The sequence below is a fragment of the Neopelma chrysocephalum genome, unplaced genomic scaffold (genome assembly GCF_003984885.1).
Source record: "Neopelma chrysocephalum unplaced genomic scaffold, ASM398488v2 Primary Assembly neopelma1_22, whole genome shotgun sequence".
NCBI lineage: Eukaryota > Metazoa > Chordata > Aves > Passeriformes > Pipridae > Neopelma > Neopelma chrysocephalum.
Window position 1 is genome coordinate 27,203,625 of NW_020897689.1, and position 18,499 is coordinate 27,222,123.

General features: G+C 44.3%; 1 protein-coding gene across 1 annotated transcript in view; it reads right to left on the reverse strand.

Annotated features, from left to right (window-relative positions):
• Nucleotides 1-8,570, reverse strand: part of EPB41L3 (erythrocyte membrane protein band 4.1 like 3) — a 139,040-nt gene extending 130,470 nt beyond the window's left edge. The window contains exon 1 of the mRNA XM_027676101.1: nt 8,402-8,570. The gene's annotated coding sequence lies outside the window, so the exon portion shown is untranslated. The remainder of the gene's footprint in view (nt 1-8,401) is intronic.
• Nucleotides 8,571-18,499: the final 9,929 nt, after the last annotated feature.

Here is an 18,499-nt window from a genome sequence, read left to right on the forward strand (position 1 = left end):
TTTATTAGCAGGAAGAGCATCTGACCAACCACACAAATTAAGTGTCAGCAAAAGGAGGAGACAATCGAAGTACCAGCCACAGTTGCAGGTTTGACTAAATAGTAATGTTTAACTACTTCCTTATCACAATCTTCCTGTACAACTATAATTTAGGAACCTTTGCCACTGTAATTTTCTCTGCTTCATTTTCTTTACAGCTATGCTTTAATGTGTCAAACGAAATACTTGTTCATCAGCACTATTACCCATGCAACAGTGGAAGATAACCATCTGTGGGGAAAACACAGAAAAGAACAAATACAAAGGCTTTGCATATGTATAAAAGAAATCAAAAGAAAAGGCAAATTACCCAGTGAAGTATCTGATGCTGGAGAAAAAGTTGACACAAAGTTACAACAGTTACACCAACATAACTCTGGAGACAGACACTGTGCAGACATCCTGAGCAGAGTGGTTACAGACAAGGTAAAGTTAAGGCTAAAATTTAAAGCTTTCTGTTTCTCACAGCAATTATTCTGATGGCTTTCAGGCTCTGAATATGGAAGGGACAAGACTGTGTCCTTTCTGGGACCTCACCCAGCCCATCACAGCTGGAGCTTGACTGGCAAGGATGGGTGGAAGGAGACAGAATAGCAGTAAAAAAATGGCAAAAATAAGCAAAAACCTCTTAAATCCCCTTTGGATTTACTAACTATTGCTTTCCACATTGACCTGTATTGCCTCCAAACACAAAGAAGGAAAGTCAATCTGTAAATTAAACTGATGCCCTTCCAGGAGAAACAAAAATCAAGCATAAAACCAAAACCAGAAATACAATGGAAAAACTGAGATTGGGTTAAATACTCAAATTCATTTGCACATTCACAAGGCATACACTACTAATAGTGAATTTTGTACATTTTCTGTTTGTTTTCAAGTGGTTGCTGGACTCCAGTGTTGAAGGCCATCTTCCTGAAAACACAGAGGAAAACACACTTGGAAGGTTGTCTAAACCATTAGCAGTGCTTTGGTCCTCCAAAGGTGCTATGATCATCTGACTCATCCACACTGCTCTTTACAGGCTCATCTATTTCATCCTGCAAGGTTGTCTCAGTACCTGGACCACTTCTCTCTTCTTCTCCTCTACAGAAGCTCTGTTTGGCTTCATATCACCATGGATAAGCACTACCTCATGTTGGGGAGCTGACTCACTTTCAGTCCACTCAACCACAGATTTTAATCTGCCTTCTATTTGCACTCCTACACGATTTTTGATGGACTGGAAATAGCCATAGATCAATCTTAAAAAGAAAAAAAAAAGCAACCTAAACAAAAAGTCCCCCAAAGACTAGAAGCTTTCTGAAGGAAGAATCTACTTGTCCTGAAGACTGCTCCCACAAGGTGAGGACTGTTAATCAATATAACAAAACTCAACTGATTATTTCCAAAATTTTGGAAACTAGCTATATACCTAGCATTGACATAAAACAAATAGCATACAGCAAGTGTCAGGTTTTAATTGCTTTGTGCAATTAAAACTACTCCAGATAGCACTCCAGAATGAGCCTGGACAGATGCTGCATTCCTCCTTGTCTTACAGCAGCCACCACCAGCCTTGCTGTTATCACAACACCCTACATGACCCTGCCACTTTACCCTTCCTTTATTGTTTTATTCTTTTTCCCAGCAGAAAAGTCCCTCTAAATTCAAGTGGTTTTTAATGGATCAAAAGATAATTCAGGCTAGGAGGGACATCAAGAGGTGTCTGATCCAGGCTTCTGCTCCAAGTAGGGCCAGCTATGAGATCCAACTGGTTGTTCAGGGCTTTGTCCAGTCAGGTCCTGAAAACTCCCAAGGATGGAGACTGTACAGCCTCCCTGGGCAACCTGTGCCCCTAGCCAGCTGTCTGTCCTTCAGGTGAACACATTTCTCCTTGAAATGAGAGAAACACACTCTGGTTACAACTGGTGTCCACTGTCTCTTGGCCTTCCACCACAGGGAAGGGACTGGAATGACATAACTCTTCTAGTGAAAAGAAAGGAAATAATTCCTTATACTTTTAGCTCTGCTATTTATCTGTTTATGCAAAGTACACTTTGCTCTTCGATTTAGATTGCTATTTCAAATTTTAACTTTGCTAGCAGCATTTGCCAAAAATTCAAATATAACCAAATCAGAGTGAAAGCGAAAAACAAATCTAAGAATAAAACTTGGGTGGAAATGCTTGCCCATGTGATCACATCGAACTTCCCCCTGATGTGCCATGGTGACAGCAGCACTTCAGCACTCATTGCTGCCTTTCCAGATATCAAAGCAGCATCTCTTTATATAGGTGCAATACAAGAGCCAATTATTCATGCAGATTACAAAATAGGCCAGAAAAGCAAGATACGTGCTGAAGCAAAGCCATGAGGAACGTACTTTTCTAGTTTTCAGACTCAAAGAGTTTTGAGTAGCGTGTCCATCACAGTAAATATGCATTACTTCCTGGGCCCAGAAGCTATTGCTCTCTCAGGCTGATCAAGGCTTCTTAGCACACCAAAGGATGGCAATCTGAAGCAGCAGTCCACTTACAGACCTTACTGCTTCTCAGTCACCAAATTACTATGTACCAGTCAAGCAGAAGGCTTCTTAACTGCACTCCTAAGCCATGCAACTGAGGAATAAAAGACATATAACTGGAACTAAGAGAGGAGGTAAATGCAGCAGTGCAACCAATGTTCTGAAAGGTCATATGAAATGTGATTAGTGCCATTATCCTCCAGGACTCTGAAAATTGCCCTGAGACAACAGCTTTCCAGCATAAGCTATGGATCAATAAAAAGGATTAAGCAATAATACTTCAGAAATGCTCAAAAGTAAAATATCAGGCTTTATCTCAAATTATCTCTCAAGCTGTGCCTGAGAAGTTGAAAAGCCATCTTATACTCCCAGGTTCTTTGCATCAGTGCAAGAATGCAGGTGATGCACACTGTGCACACTCGAGAGACAGAAAAAGAAGGAGAGGGAGAGAGCCAATGCCAACCCCCACCCCCAAGGGGTGTGCCCCAGCTAAACCCAGCTGCAATCTGTCAGCAAGTCGCCAGTGTCAGCCCTACGCTCACTCCCACACCTTACCCAGGAACGGGCCATCACCACACCAAGAACACTCACATTTCCCTGGAACACAACAAGCAGCCAACTCCATGCCCAAATCATATTTGCCTTCTCCCTCAAAACTTAAGCCTATGCATAAGCAAGGTAGTCACCACACAAGTGAGAGGTGAAGCAAGTTGTTTTCCTTAATTGAGCCTATTAGTAGTAACGAGTCACTCCTGCTAGGTCTAAATAGCTCAGAGATAAATCCCAAGGCTGCTAAGCTGCCAACCATCTCCTATCAGTGCTCAGAGGCAGCTTTACTCCTACAGACAATGCTCGGTAAATACTACCACCTCCAACCATGCTTGCTTCTAGGGCAGATCTCCAGGCTGATATGCTCGAACCAAATGTTTTCCCTGCAGCTGTCCAGTCATCTTTACTGAAACACCAAAGTGCCAAAAACTCATCCTCAGGTAGCAACAGCAGGTACCCCCAGATGGATATTCTGCAGGTCAGCCATCTGCACATGAGAAAAGGGTATGACCCGGACAGAGCTTGGTGCTTTCTTTATTTTATTCTGAAAAAAGAGACCTCACCAGAGACTACTTGGAATGGAAGACCTTTTCATGGAAAAATCTGATACAGTATTTAATGCAAACACACCATCAACACTTCAGGTCTTAAAGTTCACACCACAGGCAACACCAGTATTAGGAACAGTAAGAAGAACGACACAGTGCTTTTCTAAAAAGTCATCCAATGAATTAATCATTTTCTGTCTGAACTACTTGCAAAACAACTGAATAAGCCAGAAAAGAAAAATTAAAATGTTCTAGGCCGTTGCTTCACAGTGTGTCTTACAGAAAAGTAATTTAAAAATTATTACAAAGGCAATAACACTCAATCTCATAAAATGACAGTATTCCAAATTAATCCAATGCATGTTAATTCCTTCACCTTTGCCAATGATTAAGCAGAATAAGAAAAAAAAACACTCCATGAAAAATAACTTGAAATTCAGTAAGCTTTGCCTGTTGCTTTGACAAAACCAGCACTGCAAGAGCAGCCTTAGCTTTCATCAAACCCAACTTCCAATACATGACATTCTTCCTCTCTCTCTCAAGCAGACAGAAATAAGTGAAATTCATTTTTCAGACTCACCAAAATTATCCATATTCCAGGAGGCAGCCATTCATCCAGTTTGTGAAGTTCATGGTTGCAGTACGGTCATAGAAATCAGCAGGAAAATGAAGGGAAAAAGAAGAGAAAAAAAACCCTTTTGAGTTTCAATGAACAACACAAACATCCTGCTTTCTGTACAGTCCACATTACAGAACAGTTTCAGATAACTCATTAAATGGCATGAACACAAACCCACACCCTGAACTTACTCTAAAAAGAAATAAACACAACTGCAATGCCATATTAATAAAAGAATAATAATTACAGTCTAATAAAGATCTGTCAAGGCTGACCTCATAAAGAATATTTTGTAAGGGGGGGGGGAAAGGTATTTTTAAGAAAAATCAAACCTTCTATTGTACCTCCCCCATCAGGCTATGACAGGTGGGCAACATCACATACAGAAAAGGTATGTTATTTTCTCATACTGCTGACATTTCTAAATCCTTGATGAAGAGATGTAACATTTGGCAAGGAAGTGAGGCAAAACCACCACAGGCCACAGCAACTGCTCATTTTCAGAATCCTCAGTCAAGGATGGGGGACCAATAATTTATTCTTTGCAATTAAGGGGGCCTGCAGCCTACCTCACAGCTGAGTATCAATGCACTGTTACACATCTGCAAACCGTCAAGAACACCCAAGCTGAAATAACTTTTTTTTTTTTAATGTGGACCTTGAACAGTGTCTGAGTGACCAAACACAGAGTGTGTCACTTCTCTCCTACTAATAAAAACCCAAGAAAGAATTTTACAGCTTTCCCAGGCTCAGCATTGATTTCTTTTGGCAACTGCTCCTAAACACTCGACCAATTTAGCATTTGGTTTTTTTGCTTTTCTGTTTGGTTGGTTTTTGTCATTATTATTCCTTTGAAGAGGAAACACTTCAAAGACATCAGTATGAAATGCCAATTGCTATGGGTTAGCCTAAACAAACCTCATGTGTGTATGTAAGGGCAGGGAAAGGCGTGCTCTTCTTTTGACTAGAGAAACCAATTGCCTGTGCTCGTTCAGGATATGCACAAGGTCCAAAGCATAGAGACAGCAGGCAAGGAGAGTGCCAAAGCCTGCAGTAGAAGGAAAGGAGGCAATGAAGAAATTGCTGCCATCTTCTCCCAGCAGCTCTATGACCATCAGATTGATCATCACACCAAGGCTGATGAGATGACAAGAAGCCAAAGGTCATTGCAGAGTCCCTTGCAACGGAGTAGGATATCTTCTCAGTTCACGTTTCAACCATCCAAATTGTCCAAACCAGCTGTTCTCAGGAACAGATATCCTCACAACTCAATGCTCTTCTGCTTGGTACCAGAAAAGGGCTCAAAGCCAGAGCAGCATTTTGGCCTCCAAAAATCCCAAGGCAGCTTAAAAGGGCAGTGAGCCACCGGTATAGCCCCTGATGTAGTTTCTACTTGATTCCTGCACAAACCATGTCATATGAAGACAAATTTCTCTGTTGGTGTCAAAAAAGAAAACAGAACTGGCACAATCAACTCATTTGCAGCCCCTCCCCCCCGATGAATAACAACTGATGAGTTACCTCCTCCCCTGCCTCCACGGCCCATTAAGAAGACAGCACGAAAGACTGCAGAAGAAGGATGGGGATTGCTCATTTATTTACCACTTTGCTAGCAAACAACTTTTGGTTTGTTGCTGGTTTTGTATGACAGCTTTTACAGTAGGAGCCTTTCCAACACCTTCATATGAAGAATATTGGAGAGGAAAGGGAAAAGAGATTGCAAAGGATTTGCCTTCATTTCTGATTTCTCTTGTCAGTCTTGTGAACCACAGTCCTTCCCCAGAGCACCAACCATGCACCACTACTGTCAGTGTGACTGTAGTGACGGATTGCCCGCAAGATATTACCTGTCTTTTACCTCTGCAAGGGAAGCTGAGATTACTGGGAGGACATTTTCACTGGAGCACACGACTCCAAGATACTCCCAAGGATTGCAAAGGCCACTGAGTGATCTGCGTAAACACAGGGCTGCATATTAAAGAAACTGAGATTTTGATGGTGGTATGAAGCAAGCTTAATGTTAACAAATTTATCAGGAAGGGGTCACAGGAAAGCAGATGCTGAGTAGGGGGGAATGGCAGGAAACATGGTGTGCCAAAAGATGAGAAAGGAACAAATCAAAAATGTATGGATGACTCAGAGCTGGCAGAATTTGAGCAGGAGAGCTGCTGAACTAGTTTATTTAGAATGGGGAGGAGACAGGAGAGAAGCATTTCCATTGACAATACTGCATATACATTTCTCAGGGAGGAGAAGGTGTGATTGTTGAAATTTGACACATTATAAAGGGGCAGCTTTCCATTATCAGCTCAGAAGGTTTGTGAGGGAAAAAAAGTCACGATATGCCATGATAGGATGGATGAATGGATGAGATTTAAATTGCCTTGAGCACTGCAGCAGCATCCACTGCCTACACTACTTGCCAGTTGCTTGGGTCAGGGTGCAAAGAGATACATAAGAGCAAGACCACAGAGGCATTTTGCGTTCTCCCTGTTCCTCTTCACATACTATTTTTGCATGACACTTGTTATGAAACTGAAAACATTGGTTCAGCTTCAGGCAGCAATTTTAGGGCCAATTGCTTCTTCACCAGACACTGAAATCACAATTTGTCAAGCATCAAATTAACTGTGAACATCTTAGGGGACAGTGAACTTGAGTTATGTATTATTACTGGGTCCCCCTCCTCAAAAGCCTATCTGCAATCTCTCTTGATATGGCAGGTACTTTTTTTTCTTTTGCTGGAATCACACTTTAAGATGAACTTCGCAATTACACTACTTGCTTTTTGCTCCATCAACTCATTCCTGACTGTTATGCACTCTCCAGAGTCCAGATCTCAGGTGGTGGAATACGCTTTCAAAACCATGCAAAAGCGTTTTATCCATTTATCACAAAAGTACATCAATATAGGTTTTCCAGCTGAAAGCATTTGAAAGTTTCCTCAAAATTTTATAGTTCAGCTTGGACCTATTCCTACTCCACAGACAGGGTAACAGACTCATCTGGCACCAGCACACCATGAAATAAATAAGCAATAAAGCAGTAATGAGGTTAGCTGTCCAACAAAACCCCAAAACCCACGGCTAAGCATCTTTCCCTAATACTGTCAGTACAACACAGAACAACTACAAGCCTTAGTGCTGCAACTGATTTCACTCTGGATCCAGCTGAATCAAACTGGTATTTAAACGGCATTCCAGCCAATGCTCCAGTGGTCTAGGAGAGACGGAAACTACTGGAAATTGGAAAGACATTGTTGGGAATGATGTCAGATTTTATGTCACCTCCAGTAGCAATTCTAGGTGAGAATCAAACTTTTATATTTTTACTCTTCTATGCAAATGTTAAAAAGTGAATAAGAAAAATGTGTTCTTTAAAATGAAAAAACTGTCCAGCAACATTCTGCAAATTCTATGCATCTTCAGTTAATCTAAATGAGAAGGGATATTTTGTATCAGGATGGGATGCTCATAAAACTTTTGGAAATATGGTAGTTAATATGAAAAATTATGAAATCAGCAGTGAAGATTTTCCATTTAAGCAATGCATAACGTAAAGATGAGTTTGGTTTGTTCAGCCTCCATTTCAGGTCTACAGCCCTACCTCCACAGCCTGGTATCTGACCATTGAAGCACCTGCAAAAGCTTACCACATCACAAGCCATGAGCTATACAGCTGAAAATTCCCGGTTGCCTTCAGTAAAGCGAAGGGAACATTAATCATCAGCAGTACCAAAATCTCCCCTTTAGCACTTGGGCTTTATATTGCAGGGATATCTGAGTGTCACCAAACACAAGCTGTGGTAAGTCCTCAGAAGGTGAGGAACTTCAGGTCTTAGCAACATTTCATAGGTTCATCCAAGAACATCTATGAAAAAGCCATACACCTGTATGTCAATAAATATACACATAAACAGAGTATATGTATGTAAACACATACCAATGCATACATACATATATATAAATTAACTATAATTAATATAAAGAGTCTCATCACCCAGCAGGTGGCACTCATAACCTGAGCTCCTGAGGCTGGAGCGTGGTGGGAGGCTGGGAGCAGGTCCCGCTCAACAGGAGGCACCATCTTTATGGGAGGTAAAGACACCACGGGCAGGAAAGCATTCACCACTCTTTTGCAATACCTGATATGTCAAGTCCAGCATCTGGGCCAAAATCCCATTTAGCTTACTGGCCAGGCATCCCCTCCATTAATTCCCTCAACAGCTGTAAAACTCCCCCTTCACTGCTGCTAATTCTCAAGAGCTCTTGCAACCTTTCCAAAGGAGCAGCACTTTGTGGACTGAAGGGTCATGGAACATTTTTGATGTAGAAGCATCACATTATGATGTCAAGAACAATACAATTAAATGTAAAGCTTCCTTCAGACTTCGTCACTTCTTTTCTCCATTTAACACACCCAACTAGCTTTCAATTAGTCCCACTAATAATTTGGGCTTTTGAAGATCTCATGAATGAGTAAATCAGAACTGGCAGAGGAAATGCTGTTTTCCTTTGATTAAAATTAAAGTCTTGTTTTCACCCATGACTTAAGTGTCACTAGCATATGTACATTCTTAATACACCTCCTTCTTCGGCTGAGTGGTGCTTCAAACTTCAGCCGAGTGGATTTGTTTTTAAAAAAATATTTTCTTTTCAAATTCAATATTCCACCCATTTCCCTCCCCTCTTAAAAAATAAATAAATAAATAAATCAGTTTAGAAGCATCAATTTGAAAACATCAGCTCTGTGTGGAGCAATGCTGTTCCCCGTAAGAGAATGCTTCGTGTCAGATTGAAAGATACCTTTCCAAGGTCATTTCATGTTCCAATGGGTTTGTTATGAAGTTGTGGAATGGCAGATAAGGTTGCGTGAGATAGTAAAGTGCCTTCCTAAGCTAGTTCTGGGCAATAATGTGCAACCAATATTTGAGCAAGGGACTTCTATAACATTTACCTCTGAAAGAAATGTCATATGCTGAAATAAATGGTGCTGCAGGAAGGACAGGAATAGTACTGAGATACTGATAATCTGTTTCCCAATTAAAAAAAAAAAAAAAGAAAAGGCCATTTTCTTGACAGATTTGCACTAACTGCAAATGTTTATGGCACTTGGCAACAATTGGATGCTTCTAGGAACGTTAGGGGGTATCTCTTCAGCAAGTTAAAATACTCAACCCGATGTAATAAGAAGAATTTGATATTAAAAAATGTTCAATTCAGAATCAATAGTGATGCCTCCAAGTTACAAAAACAAGGATACCACAGCAGTTCCCTATTAGGTACCAAAAGTAATAATTTGCAAGGTTAAAAGGAGAAAAAAAAAAGGCACATATCTAAGAATGTTTCTTGGAAAGTCCTGTAGTTACACATGAGGGAAATGATGATCCAGTATTTTTAGACTGCTTCTCACAGAACCCAAAAATGGAGGAAACCATGTAACAGTATCCTCTTAGCAAGCTTTTAATACTGCCTGAGCCTATCCCAAACTCTGAAAGAAGGTAAGCATCTGGCAGCACACTGAATTGCGTGCCACCATTTCAGCCATCACACCAGGGACTAAATCCTTCCCTGGAAAGAACAGAGAAACAAGCAAGCAAACTCCAGAGAGACAGAGAGAAGGGGGGAAAAAAACCTCCTCACAAATGGTTAGCTACATCTTAATGAGGTTTAAAGCCTGAGGAAGGATCACCCATTTGGAATACAAAAATGCAAGCATTTAGCATCGGAACAGCCCTAGCAAAGGGATAGTGGAGTGTGAGGGGGTGTTTTTTCAAGTCCCAAATGAGCATATTGTGGGACTAACAGCCTGTCAGGAAAAAATTAGAAAAATGGCCACCCAGCATCGAACTATGCACAAAATGCAGAGTTTCGGCGCTTCCAGTTCTGCATTGCACCCTGCGCTCCCAGCCCCCCGCATTCCCACAGGCTCCCAAACACCCCTGCCCCCCTCATGCCACTGCCCACTGCCGAGGAGCGGGGGACTACGGGTCCCTTGGCGCTATCTGCAACCACCCTCGGGTCTCTATTACTACTACTTTTAATTTTCCTGCTAGTATCACTTTTCTAATGAGCTGCTGTTGCTACAGAAATGTAAATATCGCCAGCTGAGTAGTTCGGGGGTTTTCTAGACGTCCGAAAAGGTAGAGAAATGGGGGGCGGGGGGCGGAACACCTCATAAATATCCACTATTAAACATTTTTAACGCTAAAGCCGCACTGACCCTGCCGCCCGCCCGCAAAACCTTGCGGCTTCCTCAGGACTGGCCCCAAGCCTACGTTAAACCTTCCCAAAAATTGGCTTCAGCGCCCATCAGCACGGGCTAGGCTTACCAGCGGATGCTCCCCCGGCCGCGCTTCAGCTTGCGCGGCGCAGCGCGGCCCCTGCGCGCCCCCGCACCCCGCCCCCGCCGCGCACCGCCCGTAACTTTGCAGACGCTGCCGCGTCCCAGCGCCCAGGCGGAATTTCCGCGGGAGGCAGAAAGGCGGGAAGGGCAGCTGAGTGACAGGCTCCCGCAAGAGCTGTAGCCCGCCTGCGGCACTCCCGCACCGCACCGCGCCGCCCGGCCCCGCGCATCCCGCGCCGCGGGCAGCAAGTCCGCCCCGCCGCCGGGGCAGGGGCGAGCCGTGGCCGAGGACCCCCGAAACGACCCACGGCGGGGACGAGCGGGGGCATGGGACAGCCCACACGGCCAAAAGCAAAAACGCGGAGAGGAGAATGGAAGCAGACGAGAAGGCGCCCCCGCGCCGCAGCCCCGCCGCCCCCAGCCCTTCCTCCCCGCGAAGCGATGTGCGGCAGCAGCGCGCCCCGCGGGGGCAGCGCACGCCCCTCGGCCCTCCCCACTGACCTCAAGCCAAGGACAGCTTGGCGGTCCCGCAGCGCATCGCGACCCGCGGGCCCCGCTGAACCGCGCCGGGCCAGGCGGCAGCAAGAGCGACCAGGGGAAGCGAGGGGAGCGGGGCCAGCAGCTCCTCACCTAAGCTCGCCCCGGTTAGTGCTCTCCGCCGCCGCTGCGGCTCCTCCCGCTCTCCGCGGAGAAGGCTGGCGCGGACAGCCCCAGCTCGCCGAAGTTACGCGCCGTCGCGGAGCCGGGCTCCCACCTGCAGCGCCCGTCAGACTCCGGGAACCAGCACGGCACAGCACCGCACGGCTTGGCTCGGCCCGCCCCGCTCCTCCCCATTGGAGCCGCCGCTCCGCCTCCGCCCTCCCGGAGCAACCGCGGGGGCGGACGTGGGCAGAGGGGTCTGGGACCGTTCTGCCTGCGGACCTGTGATCGGAGCCGGTGAGGAGATGTGAGAGGCATCAACTCCTCTTGCCAACCCCCAACCGTCCCTGTTTTTTGGTGGGTTTTTTTTCCTTTTCTAAGGAAAAGGGAAAATGCTGAAAGCGGATCCGTGACGTTACTTTATGCCATCGCTTCGTACTGTTGGGCTTACAGGGAGCCCGCTGCCTCAGCAGTCGCTGAGAGGCTCTGATGCAGGCGTTGCCACCCGGTCCGAATCATCTGAACATGGTCTCTAATGCCCCGAAAAGGCAGCGGTAGCCCAGGCAGGATGTCACAGGGTCAGCACTCCGTGACAGACCCAGGGAAACTGCAAACTTCTGTGCAACAGTTAGAGGACAGGGTCGAGTGAGCAGCCTCGGGGCTTCCTGGGCAACGTTGCCCGCAAAAAAACCTGAGCACCTTATCCTTTCAGTCTCCTTCCCTCAGCAGCCCGTTGCAATTTCTGACTTTTTTTTTCCTGTTCAATTTATAGGTAGCACTTGCACAAGTGTGTTCTAGACAGAGAAGGACAGTGTGTGGGAACTGAGGGACAGAAACAAGAATACAGCTGCGCTGGTGGGAGTTTAAAGACAGTTTCCAGATAGTGGGAATCCCCTCTTGGATTTGGGAGCAACCACCCTGAAATTTTGGAGAAGGAGGTTGCAGCTCTGGCAAAACAGCTGTCCCAGGAGGGGAAATCTTCAGCCACATTTAGAGGTGAAGAGGATACCCACACAGAAGTGAGAATTTCCTGGACCAAAGCACAGCGGGGAAGAACCAAAACCACTCACGGCTGATGTGTCTTGGGCAAAGTGGTTGTGAGATATCCAGACGAGGGAAAGAGTGTTCCCAGACCAGCCGCTTTAGGTGTCATGCCTAAGTCATTAACACCAAGATTACACCTGACCCTGCCGAGGTCTGTAAGTCACGCCGAGGCTGACTTATCCTCCGTGGGAGGCAGCCAGAATCGCCGCATTTAGAAAGCCTGCTGGCAATGCAGAGTCGGCGCTTAATGCCCAGAAATCCCTCTGCTCAGCAGCAGGGAAGGCCCCGGAGCCAAGCAGCACGGACAGACGGGCTGTGTCCCAAAGGCCACTGTGCAGGCTGCAGTAGGAAGGGCTGCGGCGTCCTTTGGCATGCGGCCAGCAGCTCCTGCTGGCACCTCTGCCTGAAGTTTGCCCGCAGCACAAATAATTGCTGAGATCCACCACATGTAGTCTTAAGAGTTCAAAGGATACCCGTGGGGGAGAGCTCCTTGTGAAGGGGGCACGGTGTGCCAGCTGCCAGTGGCAAAGGTTAAAGTTCTGACGGGGAAATTTTAGTTTGGCGCACAAGATAATTTTCTGTGATAAGTTATGCTTAGGTTAGCTCAGCGAGAACATTCTGCTATTGAAGGGAGTTGTGTGGCAAGCAAATTTCCTGGGTGCTTGCATGTTTATTTTTTATTTTATTTAGCTGGGGATCTATGTACAGTTATTGACTTTTACAACTTTGCAAATTGATATGCAAGAGGGAATGGACTCAAAGACTGACTTCATTCTTTTACTGTTTGGCAAAGCATTCACAGAAACTAAAGTCCTGTGTCTATGTCAGGATGCACATAATGAGGTGAGAGAGCTGGGATGTGACCTTGGCCAATGCATCAGCAGGCATCCTCTAGCCAGGAGCCGGTGATGCTACCGCAGGGACATGGCTCCAGCTGAGAACGGTGAGGCCAGGCTTCCCAGCAGGAGCAGGGCTGTGAGGCAAGGAGTGAAGCTGTGAGCACCAAAGTGGCTTTGGTCATGCCACACATTGCTATCACATAATAGACTGACAGTGCATCCCATAGAATAAGGGGTTTCTTACCTCTGCTAAGGTCAAGATGGGCTCTGGGAAGGAACCAAGTGTGTAGCAAAAGTCCCGTAAAGTGAGTACTAGGGGTGGGAAAGCTACTGGGGGAAGCTGGTGCTCTGCCATGGGTGGCAGCAGGTACCTGGGTCTTTAGGGGAACTGGCTTCAGGTAATTCCTAAGCAATTGCCCGGCCCTGCTTTATTGGACAAAATGGCTGAAGCATATTTTGTTCCGCTGATGTGGGAAAAGGCCGCGTCAGTCCCTGTTGGGGAGGCATTAATTAAAGGAACTAATGGCAAGTTCCTAAAATATCCATCGGAGTGATCAGGATGTCTGCTGAGAGAAATCTGACTTGCTGGGCTTCAAGTTGTGCCAAGTCATTGTGTTAATCAGGAAATGAGGGTGTTCTGGGGCAGGTAAAACAGAAATAAATCACGCTGACCCTCCTCTGGTACTTTCTGTTCATATTTCCAAAGCCACATTTTGGGAGGTGGCTTACATACGTTCATTATGTCGCTACTTAGTAGGATGTAACAGTTCTGAAGCACTTTTTTTTTGCTTATGTTGTGATTAATACTTTTAGCACATTGTATAGGAGTCTCTCCTTACTAAAACTACCATCCTAAGCACCTGTCTCTGAAACTCCCCTGCTAAGTATCCTTTTCAGAGGCTGCATTAGAAGAATGTTAACCTAATTTATGGTAACCTGACATGACGATTCGTGGTAATAGGTGATAAAAAGTTGAAACCTTGTGACAGAGAGGACATTCGTCTCTGACCATGATGTCATCATGGGAAGTTGCAGAGGGCTGGCTCAGGAGAGCACAGACCTTGTGAGCATGGAGTGATGAATGAGGGGAAGTATTTGCAGCATCACTCTAAAGAGCCATTTACATCAGACAGGATCATTATTTCCACACATTTCAGTAGTTCCTAGTGTGGACTTGCCTCATATATCCAAACTTTTATGGGTCCTCAATATTATTTGTGTGGCAGTGGTGGGTTTTTTACTTTAAATGAACCTAATTAATAATGCTTCATGTGTGATTGCTTATTAAGGCATTTCCAGGAGATCAGATGGTGGGAGAGGAGCGACTGGTGGTCACTCCACACTCTGAAGGGGAACTCCAACCCTCCCTGAGGATGAGGCCAGAGGTACAGATTTACAATTAAGTTTGTGTTCACATAAAAGGGTTAATAAATACTACACTGTGCAGATGGTCTTTTCTTTGCAAAAACACCTTTCTGAATGGTCTCTGCATCCTCGCCATCGCAGGTACATCAACTGGCAACATTGGCTATTGGCATCCTCTGTCCCCAAGGGCATCCTGCAGACCTTCCACCGTGGCACCAATCCTCACTCGTGTGTTGTGAAAATCTGTTCCTGAAAAGTTTTCTGGTCTGACAACTTACCTGCTTACAATAAAATCCAAGAACACTTGTTTAAATGCTCTGTTTCCAGTAAATGAAACTACACCATAGAAGCAGCTTTGCCCCTGCCTGGTCATTTTAAATCATAGGGGTTTGTTAGGGAAACCAGGGCAGTGTTTGTTATAATTTGTCGGCTCCTGAGGATTGCTTTCAAATTGGAGACCATTATTATTTGAGATTAGAGCTATCCCCAGCTTCATTTTTATACTGTCATCAGCAGACATGAGTTTAAAAGACAAAAAGACAGAAAGAGGGAGCATCCCTGCCCCAGCAAATACATGGTCTGGGGACTGAAACAGATTTATTGAAATCAATGTGCACTTTACCATTGATTTCTTTGTGCAGTGAGGCCTCCTTTGGAGCTTGTCAGCTTTTTCTTGTAAAGCTGAAATGAGACTAACCTGATGTAGAGACACTGAGGATGTTGAGGTGATACCTCTCTCTCTCTTTCTCTCTCTGTCTCTCTCTTTCTCCCTCTTTCTCTCTCTCTCTCTCTCTCTTTCTCTAGACTTCTGAGACACCACAGAATAACTTTTATTTAAAAATATGTTTATCCCATTTACTGAAGGTGTCCAGGCTGCCTAAAAATATACATAATGCATGCAAAATTCAATTTAGCATTGGCAGGGGACTTGACCAGATGATATAACTGGTCATTTATAACCAGCTATGACTGTAATTGCATGTCCACTTTGCGCTATTTAAAATCCTAAATTCAACCCACACCATATTTTCATTTAGTGAAAGGAATTTATTTTAGCATCATTCTTTCCCCGTGTCACAAGAGCAATTTTTCACTGTTGATAAGAAAATGTCATTTTTTGTTTAAAAATTGCAAATGACAAAGCCATTGCCATGTCTCCTGAGTTTTTCTTATTTATTGATTGTCTCCTTATTTAGTGAGTAATTTCAATGAATTTTATAATAATAACAATCTGTAGTGCATATCTATCAAATTGTTCAGAAAAGACTTTAAATAAATTATTGTGAATTATGATCTTGTCATATGAAATGGTGCTTTTTCAGCCTCCATAGCTTGTCCCCTGAAAAGAATAGCAAGAAATACACTGTTTGACATTTTAAGTGGACTGACAGGCTTCTACAATGAGGTCACTTGCTTAGTGGATAAATGGAGAGCAGTGGATGCTGTTTACCTTGACTTTAGGAAGTCATAACATTGTTTTTTATAAGACCCTCATAAATAAGCTGATGATGTACAGGTTAGATAAGTGGACAGTGAGGTGGACTGAAAACTGTTTGAATGACCAGATCCAGAGTGTTGTGATCAAGGGCAGTGGGTTCAAGGGGACAAGTCACTAGAGGTGTACACAAGGGCTCAGTGTTGGAGCCAATACTGTGTAACCTCCTTATTAATGATCTGGATGATGGGGCAGAATGCAAATTTGCAGATGAAACAAAGCTGGGAGGAATGACAGATACACCAGAAGGTTGTGCTGCCATCCAGAGGGACCTTGACATATTGGAGAAATGGGCAGATAAGAATCTTGTGTAGTTCAACAAAGAGAAATGCAAAGTGTTGCAACCAGACTTGAACAATCTCAGTACAGGGTGGGAGCTGATCAGCTGGAAAACAACTCTGCAGAGAAAGACCTGAAGGTTCTGATGATCACCAGCTGATCTCCAGCCAGCTATGTGGCCTTCACTGAAGCAACTGGCCCTTACTGCAAAGGCCAGTGGTATCCTGGGCTGCACTGGGAAGAGTGATGCCGGCAGGTTCAGGGAGATGATCCTTCCCATCTTCTCAGCCCTAATGAGGCCACAGCTGGAGTTCTGGGTCCAGTTCTGGGATCCCCAGTACAGGAAAGATATGGACTTACTGGAGAGAGGTCCAGCTAATGGCCTTTAAGATCATTGAGAGACCTGAGCTTCTGAGGTTCACATGAGGAAAGGCTCAGAGAGCTGGGAGTGCTCAGTCTGGAGAATAGAAGGGGGATCTTATTAATGTATGTCAATTCCTGATGGGAAGAAACAAAGATGAAGTAGCCAGGCTCTTTTCAGTGGTGCCCAGTGCCAGAGCAAGAGGCAGCTGGCACAAATTAAATCAGAAGAAATTCCATCTGAACACAAAAAAGCCCTGCACTTTTTACATTGATGGTAGTCAAACACTGGCACAGGTTGCCCAGACAGGTTGTGGAGTTTCCCTTCTTGAAGACGTTTAAAAGACATCTGGACATGGCCTTGGGCAATCTGCTGTAGGTGTCCCTGCTTGAGAAGGGGGGTTGGACAAAATGACCTTCAGAGGTCCTTTCTCATCTCAACCATTCTGTGATTGTCTGTGTAACTCAGACACTCCACAGAGCACACTCTTCCCAGTTCTCAATGAGAAAACAGCAAATTACTCCACTGCAATTCCATTTTCTGACTCTGATGAACGAAAATATGTTATGCATCATTAACAACATACCAGCATATTAAAACCATATTAAGCTTGTAAAATAAAGAATATTTTTTTTACCATTGCCATAAAATTTATTTCTGTATTAATCTGAAAAATTAAATAAGTCCACATGGATCTCCCAGTTAGTGACGCCAAGTACGTGTATTCTTTAGTTTGAAACAAAAATATTTCTGTTCAAAGTTTGAGATGGAACATGCACACTCCCATGTTTCAAATTAAAACAAATTAGATGATTTTCAATCAGAAAGCTATGTCAAGGCAAAGGAGATGGCAGTATCACATATTGACCATTCTGCCCTATAGGGGCTCATCAGTCCAGGCCAAAAGTGCAGTCAAACCAGAGAAACATCTGTCCTTGGTCTGGCTGACACGAATATGCAAGAGGCATATTATGTTGTTGGACAGGACTGGTGGCTGCCTACAAGTGTGAAGTCTGGACAGTCACAGACCACACTGAAGTGGAAGGGCATGCTGATCTTTTTTTTCAAATGAAACTAAAGAAGAATTAAAGCCTCCTTTATTTAGTGGTAATTGAAACAAGACGAGCCACTGCCCAAGGTGCAACTCAATATAGGGAGGCTGGATTGGAAGCTCGGCCATGTGGCTAGAGGGGTTTCACCGGAAATTGGTTGCAAACCCAGGAAATGGGGCATTGAATTGGTTGAAGCTCTGCATTAGCTTGTGGGTGGAAAGAAGCACAAAGCGAGCAGGCAGCTAGACAGGCAGAGTGTGTGTGTGGCCCCAGAAAGGTAGCCAAGAATAAATGACTTTTTATTCTTTCCAACCCTGAAAAGCCTGGAAAAAGATCTCACAAACAAGAAGACAGCTTCTAACTGTCTGGTCCTTCTGTGTTTCAGTGGAAAAAGAAATTTATATTTTAACAAACAGATTTTACCCAACTTGTGAAAACAATTTTGACTTGACGCAATCATAGAACTCTGTGAACTTTGGCTTCCTGCAAGGAGCAGCCTTATCTTACTGCAACACTATATAACTTACAGCGCTTAAAGCAGTCTCCATACAGCAGGCTAGAGTCCCATCCCACTATCAATTAGAACTCCTCTCACAAAACAGACTGAAAAAGATGTGTATTGCAGCCTTGGAGCAATGCAGCTTCTCCCACAGTTATGAAACCTTTCTTCCTTTAGGGATAAACAGTAAAGCAACATCTAATTTGTATGAATAACTCTTCCAGATGCTTAAATACTTCCAGCCTGATGAATTTTTAAGCTCTTCTGATTTCTCTGAATGTATTAATCTTTCACCTGTTATTTTAGTGCAAACTAAATCATGCC